The sequence below is a fragment of the Octopus bimaculoides genome, chromosome 3 (assembly GCF_046866305.1).
Source record: "Octopus bimaculoides isolate indiv1 chromosome 3, ASM4686630v1, whole genome shotgun sequence".
Taxonomy (NCBI): Eukaryota; Metazoa; Mollusca; class Cephalopoda; order Octopoda; family Octopodidae; genus Octopus; species Octopus bimaculoides.
This window is the reverse complement of record NC_142930.1, coordinates 16,657,228-16,666,046: the sequence shown is the minus strand read 5'-3', so window position 1 is coordinate 16,666,046 and position 8,819 is coordinate 16,657,228. Positions and strand designations below refer to the sequence as shown.

General features: G+C 36.4%; 1 long non-coding RNA gene across 1 annotated transcript in view; it reads left to right on the top strand.

Annotated features, from left to right (window-relative positions):
- LOC149136461 (uncharacterized) overlaps positions 1-5,053 on the top strand; it is a 24,399-nt gene extending 19,346 nt beyond the window's left edge. Inside the window, exon 2 of the long non-coding RNA XR_016240903.1 lies at positions 4,778-5,053. This is a non-coding gene — a long non-coding RNA (uncharacterized LOC149136461). The remainder of the gene's footprint in view (positions 1-4,777) is intronic.
- Positions 5,054-8,819: the final 3,766 nt, after the last annotated feature.

Here is an 8,819-nt window from a genome sequence, read left to right as displayed (position 1 = left end):
ATATATATATATATATAGCAATAAGAATATGGAGGGGACTAATAGGTGGTACTCATCAACTTGCAGACATTGTATTATGTCAATTTACTTGTTTATTTGTTTACTAAAAGGACAATAATAACAATATAAAAACACATGTGACATATGTCATATCAGTAATTATAAAAATGACATATAATAGAACAGAATAATTATTGATATGACATAATATGTCACATGTGTTTGTATATTGTTATTATTGTTTCTTAGTCTTTACTTTACTGGAAGTAATAGTTTGTCCTATACTTTTACAGGTGTAATAACTTGTCCTGTACTTTTCCAGGTTTATAATCTTAAGAATATTACTTTTCTTCATGCTCGCATTTTTCCATGTAATCCATGATTTTTCCAGGCATTGCTGTTATAAGATAATTAATAATGTGTCAATATTTTAAGATATTACCTTATAAAATACTGAAAGATAATATTTCAATTTTTCCATGAAGTGATGTAATATTTCTATTTTTTTTCATGTTTAATTTAAATATATGTTGTGATTAAATTATTTGATATTACCCATCCACACCAAATTAGTGGCAGGGAATTTTGCCATCTTGTTGGTTGCACCATGGCTCACCAAACGTTACAAACAACAAAACCCCCAAATCATCAGTTACCAGGCTCATCTTAAGTAACCTAGATTTTGAGTTGGTGATAATAGCACTGACTGCTGTTAATCATGATCTATCAATAATTATTCAATACAACAGTAATTATAAAAGCATATCAGATATGCACAAGTTAAACTTACCTACATCCCATTAATATAAATTTGATTTATGAAAAATCCCCTTAAATTAATTTTGGAATTTAAAAACTAATTTAGAATATAAGCACATTTAACCAGTGCCTTTCTGGACAGCTTTCAGGTCTGCCCATAGAGATACTGTCAAGAAATGACTATATTCCTGCCTCAATAAATTTAGATGTACATATCTGAAGCATATAATATATCAATGAACTCCCCTGATTAAATGATTAATTAAAAAGAAAAGGAAAGCAACTAAAAAGAAAAGCAAAAAAACAAACAAACAAACAAAAAAACCGAAAGCTGAAAGAGAAAATTAATAATAAAAGTTAAACTTACCTTAATTCAACAGTATATTAAAAATAAGTTTATTAAATACTTAATTAAAAAAATAAAATACACGAAAGTTAAAGTCAACATCGATTGAATTTGAACTCAGAACGAAAAGAGAGACTAAATAGCGCCAAGAATTTCGCCCGGTGCATTAACGTTTCTGCCAACTCGCCGCGTTAGAGAAGAAAAATTCATTTTAGAAATATATTCTTATGTTTAACATTAGAGCATGGGCATTAATTATTACTTCCTTACTTACTGACAATAAATTTCATCACATTTCACCAAATAACATTTTTTTCTAGTAATTATTGTTCAATGCGACTAATGAATCTGAATTCCTCATACATTTTTTTTATTATTTAAGCTTAAGAAAAGTATATTTTTAGAAATATAATATTTCTAAATCTCTCAGAGAGATTTAAGCAGTAGTGGAGCGATAAAGTTGTAGTATATTGTCAACTTAATGTGACAATCCTAATAAGGGAACACACTACTGCCGTTTAGCCCTAGGAAGCTGGACCGCTTCCTGTCGGCCTTGACACAATTACTGTGTCCTTAAGTTTGCGAGGGGGAGACAAGCTACTCCACCCAGCCTAGCCAGCGTTCAGGGACATGTTTCTGAGTCTTTGCTCGTTATCAGCCTGAAGTAGCTTGCCAGTATATTTTTATTTTAAAATAAAACAATTTATGTTAGTAGAAGGTGAATAGGTGCCTTACTGCACCCCCCCCACCTTGAGGTCGCAGATATTTTGATGTAACTTTTTTTCTAATCTCAAACTATTTTTGCCAAAATGTAGCTGCTCTTTTAAACTGTTAACAGTTTGCAATTTAGTTTATCGACTCCGAAAGGATGAAAGGCAAAGTCGGCCTCAGCGGGATTTGAACTCAGAATATAAAGACAGTAAGCATTTTATCTGGCGTGCTAACGATTCTGTCAGCTTTACAGTTAATACTATTAAGGGGATCAAGGCGACGAATTGGCTGAATCGTTAGCAGGCCGGACAAAATGCTTGGTAGCATTTGGTCCGTCCCTATGTTCTAAATTCACAGTCTGCCAAGGTCGACTTTGCTTTTCATCCTTCCGGGGTTGATAAGAAGGGTACCATTCAGCTCTGTGCTTCATTTAATCGACTTACTGTCTCCTTCGAAATTACTGGCGTTGTGTCAAAATTTGAAACCAATTTTATTACGATGACTCTCAAGAAAGAATGAGAAGAATTAAAGATATGGCATTTTGGACATCACTTCTTCGGATACTAAAGGTAATTGCAGGAGAAACAGAAGAAAGGAAGAGAAGAAAAGAGATAAAAATGAAGAAAGCCAGGCTAAACGCACGTGGGTTAGGTTCTCATTCCTCCACACACTTAAACACACTTAGAAGTCGGGAGATACACACAGGGAAAAAATATAAAATGAAGAGATTTTGATACGTGTTAGAAATTTGAAAAATTAATGTGAGTTAATTTATCAGAAAATTTAATTATAGTGATAAAGATGAACGTATTAGCAGTAAAAATGTTATAGCGTAAAGAAGTAGAAATGTTATAACTAGAATGAAAATTGCCTTCTTTTTTGTCTTCAAAATTGTTTTAAGTAGCTTTTTAATTTTCATGACGAGAAGCTTTTTTTATTAAATACACGTCAAAGCATAAAGCAATATATGCTTTTTACAGTCACTGTAAATCAATCATGTGATTTCTCTGCAGAGATTCACTTTTCTTTTGACAATGAGTTATGCTTATCGTTCGATTTACATTTCTGTTGTTTCATATATTGTACTTTGCACCAATCTACCTTATATATATGTGAATGCACAATGCACATAACTGCATCTAATGATCAGCTAGAAATAGCTATAAAGAATTACCTGCACTTCGCTATCCATGGTTACCACTAGTGATACCATGGATTTTACTTAATTAGGTCGAACCATCCCGAATGGCTACGCGAATTCTCCTCTGTCTCCTCGACAACACTACTGGATGTATTCCCTGGATTTGTACCTCTCTGCCAAATCACTAAAAGCTTTTACCCTCTGGATTCTCTTGGTTTCCTGCTAAATTCATCTAGTTTTGCACTCGTTGCTGTATAAATACGTCATAAATGATTATATGCTTTACAAACGCTCGTTCATATTTCATTGTATTTTGCCTATACATACAGGGTGTCCCAAAATTAAGACAACCAACTTTTGTCAATTTTGCCAAAGCAGAATATTGTTATATTTCGGGTCCGAACACTACACCGCAATAGTAAAGGAAACACAATTATGACACTACCACATTTATTCGATATGACCACCTCTGTTTCGAATCACAGCCTTAAGTCTAGGTGCCAATACTTCACACGCGGCATGAAGCTGTTCTTACAGAATCGAAGTCCATTTCTAGCGCAAATTTTGCCTTCAGAGAGTCGAGCGTAGCATGAGGAGTGCTCGAGACTCTCATCTTCAAAATGGACCAAACAGAAAAATCCAACGGATTAAGATCGGGGCTTCTTGATTCCATACATCCTTGCCTATGAACGACGGAATGTTTTTTTTCTGAAACCAGTACTGTGTGTGTTTGGAGCCGCTGGAGGTGCTCATTCGCCCATGGAAGTAGTTCAGTCTCCAAAATGTCACTAATATATCGCCGGGTGTTAATTTTGATACTCAAGGGCACAAAACCGAGGGGAGACCTTTCAGTGGCTGTCACAGCCACCTAAGCCATATCTGACTGTGGATTTTGACGTTGATTTACGAGTCTACTTTCGACGGAATCAAATACACTCCAAAGTCGGTCATTATGATGGTTTATTGTCTGTTGAATGTCAAATTTCTTTTCATCAGTGAACATCAGGTTGAGCAGCGTGTCTTCAGCAATTTGACGCAGGATAAATCGACTTCTCTCCAATCTCATGGCCTTATAAACTTGCATGGACTCATGACGGCGGATCATCTTGTAGGGGTGGGTCTTGAGATCGTCCTTCAACACTCGATACGTCGATGTTCGGCTTAATTTTGCTGTGGCAACCAGTTTTCTGACGGAACGACAGATTTCGCCGTATCTTTTCTCTGGTACTTTTGAAAATCTGAGGGGTCTGCATACTTCTTTTTCAGCCACATCTAGGTTGATCAGCGACGGAACCAGTCCCATGACAATTTTCCAAACTTTTATACGGTTAATTTTAAGTTTTTTTCCCTATAAGTGAACGTGGAAGGTTATGATTGTATTTCCCTATAACCCTTTGTGGAGGGTTATGATTGTATTTCAGTCTATAGCCATTATCTAATTTATAAACCTGAATTTATTTAGTCTGAAAGAAAAAGAAAAGCACTAAGCTTTTATAATGATGTATAATTTTTCATATCTTATCACACTTATTGCTAATTATTAAAGCCAGAAATTTTGGTTGCCTTAATTTCGGGACTCCTTATATATATATATATATATATATATATATATATATATATATATATATATATATATATATATATATATATGTGTGTGTGTGTGTGTGTGTGTGTGTGTGTGTGTGTGTGTGTATGTATGTATGTATGTATGTATATATGGTGCAAAAGTCTGGACCCATAGAAAAATTAGAAAAAATATTTCATAACATGATTTTGATCATTTAATTATCATATCTAATTTTATTTTTTTTGTTTTTCAGATTGGTAAGCATGCCAGAAAAGCTAACAATGCCCGAAAGAGTAGAACTTGTGCTTCTGTATGCGCGAGCTGGCGCCAATTATTACGCGGAAATGAAAGAGTGACTCGCTGAATTCTTTGAGGCAGGAACCGGTGGTTTCTACCAGCAAGGCATAAATTAACAAGCTAATTTCACGATGGCATGAAATTGTCAACAATGAAAGAGAGTACATTATTGACTGTCTTGTCAAAATTGTTTACGAAAAATCAAGAGTAAAATAAATGGAAAAGGAACGAACGAATTTATCTGAGAACCCATTGTAAATATGTATGCATAAATGTATGCATGCGTGCATGTATGTACGGGGCATGCTGAAAAGTTCCTGGTTTTGAGTAAAAGAAAATACAGGGGGGCCAGCTCATTACGATTTTATTCAACATATTCTCCTCTCACACTTATTGCAGAAATCCTTTAGTTTTTCTAACCCTGTAAAAGAAATCGGAAAGTTGGGCCTACAACCAGGCCCTTGGCGACGCCCTTAAAGTCAAAAACTTTTCAGCATCCCCTCTTATGTATGTATGTATGTATGTATGTATGTATGTATATATGTATGTATGTATGTATATATGTATGCATGTCTGTCTGTCTGTCTGTCTGTCTGTCTGTATGTATGTATGTATGTATGTATTTATTTGTTCTCTTTCTCTTTTTTATTTAGAATTCATTCTTGACGGGCCAGCTACATGACAATAAGGTTGTGAAGGAAAACATCCTTTTTTTTTTTAATATTTTCCTTTAGATCATATCGACGTAGGAGTGACTGTGTGGTAAGTAGCTTGCTTACCAACCACATGGTTCTGGGTTCAGTCTCACTGCGTGGCACCTTGGGCAAGTGTCTTCTACTATAGCCTCGGGCCGACCAAAACCTTGTGAGTGGATTTGGTAGACGGAAACTGAAAGAAGCCCATCGTATATATATATATATATATATATATATATATATATATATATATGTGTGTGTGTGGGTGTGTGTGTGTGTGTATTTGTTGTGTATCTGTGTTTGTCCCCCCAACATCGCTTGACAACTGATGCTGGTGTGTTTAGGTCCTCGTAACTTAGCGGTTCGGCAAAAGAGACCGATAGAATAAGTACTAGGCTTACAAAGAATAAGTCCTGGAGTCGTTTTGATTCGACTAAAGGCGGTGATCCAGCATGGCCGCAGTCAAATGACTGAAACAAATAAAAGAATAAAAGAATTTAGATCATATCGACTTGCAAATTTTCCTAGTCTCAGATAACGTGATCATTTGTAGCGTATGAATTAAGATACTGGGTTCTCTTCCCATGCACCAAAGTTCAGCCATGTACATATGTATAATACTGCTGAGTATTTCGCCCAGCGTGCTAACGTTTCTGCCAGCTCGTTAACGTTTCTGCCAGCTCGCTAACGTCTCTGCCAGCTCGCTAACGTTTCTGCCAGCTCGCTAACGTTTCTCTCAGCTCGCTAACGTTTCTGTCAGCTCGCTAACGTTTCTGCCAGCTCGCTAACGTTTCTGTCAGCTCGCTAACGTTTCTGCCAGCTCGCTAACGTTTCTGCCAGCTCGCTAACGTTTCTGTCAGCTCGCTAACGTTTCTGTCAGCTCGCTAACGTTTCTGCCAGCTCGCTAACGTTTCTGTCAGCTCGCTAACGTTTCTTTCAGCTCGCTAACGTTTCTGTCAGCTCTCTAACGTTTCTGCCAACGTGCTAACGTTTCTGCCAGCGTGCTAACGTTTCTGCCAGCTCGCTAACGTTTCTGCCATCTCGCTAACGTTTCTGCCAGCTCACTAACGTTTCTGCCAGCTCGCTAACGTTTCTGCCAGCTCGCTAACGTTTCTGCCAGCTCGCTAACGTTTCTGCCAGCGTGCTAACGTTTCTGCCAGCTCGCTAACGTCTCTGCCAGCTCTCTAACGTTTCTGCCAGCGTGCTAACGTTTCTGCCAGCGTGCTAACGTTTCTGCCAGCTCGCTAACGTTTATGCCAGCGTGCTAACGTTTCTGCCAGCGTGCTAACGTTTCTGCCAGCTCGCTAACGTTTCTGCCAGCTCGCTAACGTTTCTGCCCGCTCGCTAACGTTTCTGCCAGCTCGCCGTTTTCCTTTCCCAGGACACTCTTCGAAACGCCAGTGTTAAAATGGAGGCAGCTGATGAAGGAAATGCTCTCTATGTGGCCTGTGTATTTTTCCGTACTTTGTTTATGATTTGTCTACGTTTTGTTTGCAACGTCCTGTACCCAGATATGCATCTTTATATACAGGCAGATGTAGGTATTTACATACATGTATGTATATATGCATATACTCTTTTATTGTTTATATTATCAGCTAAACTACATTATCGTATATTAAAAAAAAGATTTAAAGAAAAGGAGAAAGAAAGGAAGAAGGAAATCGTTCAGGTGTGGTTTGAATGGGGTTTAACAGCTATATCTGACACGTCAAGTATATATTTAATACCGATAGGGTAGAGTAATAGTGCATATGCCACCTCTGTTCAATATGTGGCATATTCAAAGCCATTCCAGCCGTGACACTCCTGTCTTTTTCTGCTAGACACTACATCCAGTACCATATTCTATAGTTTCTTATAGTTATTTTTTTAGGATGGCATGAAGTGATTTGAGGGAGTTTCAGCTGCTACTTTTCAGAGGTCGAGCGATTACATAGAGACCTTCTCTACGAAAAAGAAGAAAGGCAAAAGTAAATTCCCTGCAGTAGTAGTAGTAGTAGTAGTAGTAGTAGTAGTAGTAGTAGCAGTAGTAATAGTAGTAGTAGTAGTAGTGAATGTAGTGGTGGTTAATATTAGTAGTAGTAGTGAATGTAATGGTGGTAAGAGTAGTAGTAGTTACGATGGGGATGGTGGAAGTAGTCGTAGAAGTAGTAGTAGTAGTAGTGGTGATCTTCGTAGTAGTAGTGGTCGTCGTCGTAGTAGTAGTAGAAGTGGTGGTAGTGGTGGTGGTGGTGGTAGTAGTAGAGGTGGTGGTAGTAGTAGTAGTAGTAGTAGTAGTAGTAGTAGTAGTAGTTTTACTGGCTGCTACTATTGTTTCTTTAGTTATTGTTGATAGTGCTACTGCGAGTTCTGCTGTTGTTGTCGGTGGTGGTGGTGGTGGTGGTGATGTGGCTGTGGTTGTTGTTGTTATTGTTGTTGTAGTGATCGTCACGTTGCTATCGGAGCGAAAATCTAAATAGAAAAAGGAAATTTGATGCCGAAGAAAATTCCGATGGTGGACACAGATCGCTAAATGAAAACATGCAAAGACTTGACATGTCAAATTGTAACAATACATGGAGAGAGAGAGAGAGAAAGAGAGATGAGAGAGATGATGATGTGAGAATGTGTGCGGTATGTATATATATATATATATATATATGTACATGTGTGTGTGTGTGTGTGTGTGTGTGTGTGTGTGTGTGTGTGATCGGAGACCGGGTAGGTCGTGTGAGTCAAGCTTGAAGTCGTGAGGAAGTGAAGAGTAGAACAAATGAAAGGGAAACAGAAGAGAAGTGAGGTTACTCTCTCTGTGTCTGTGACTGTCTCTATCTCTAACTATACATATATCTGAACATGCATACATACATACATACATACATACATACATACATACACATATACATACATATATATATATATATATATATATATATATATATATATATATATATACACATACACACACATACGTGTACATGTTTGTATATATATGTATATATATATATATATATATATATATATATATATATATATATATATATATATATATATATATATATATATACACATATATACACACATATACGTGTACATGTTTGTATGTAAGTATGTACATGTATATATGTACATATATATATATATATATATATATATATATATATATATATATATATATATATATATATATATATATATATATATATATATATATATATATGTGCGTATTGTGTATGTATGCCAGCGTGTTTTTATGTATTTACGAAGGGTGTCAGAAATTAATAAAGAGAAAATGAATGACATGACGTGGTAGGTCACACA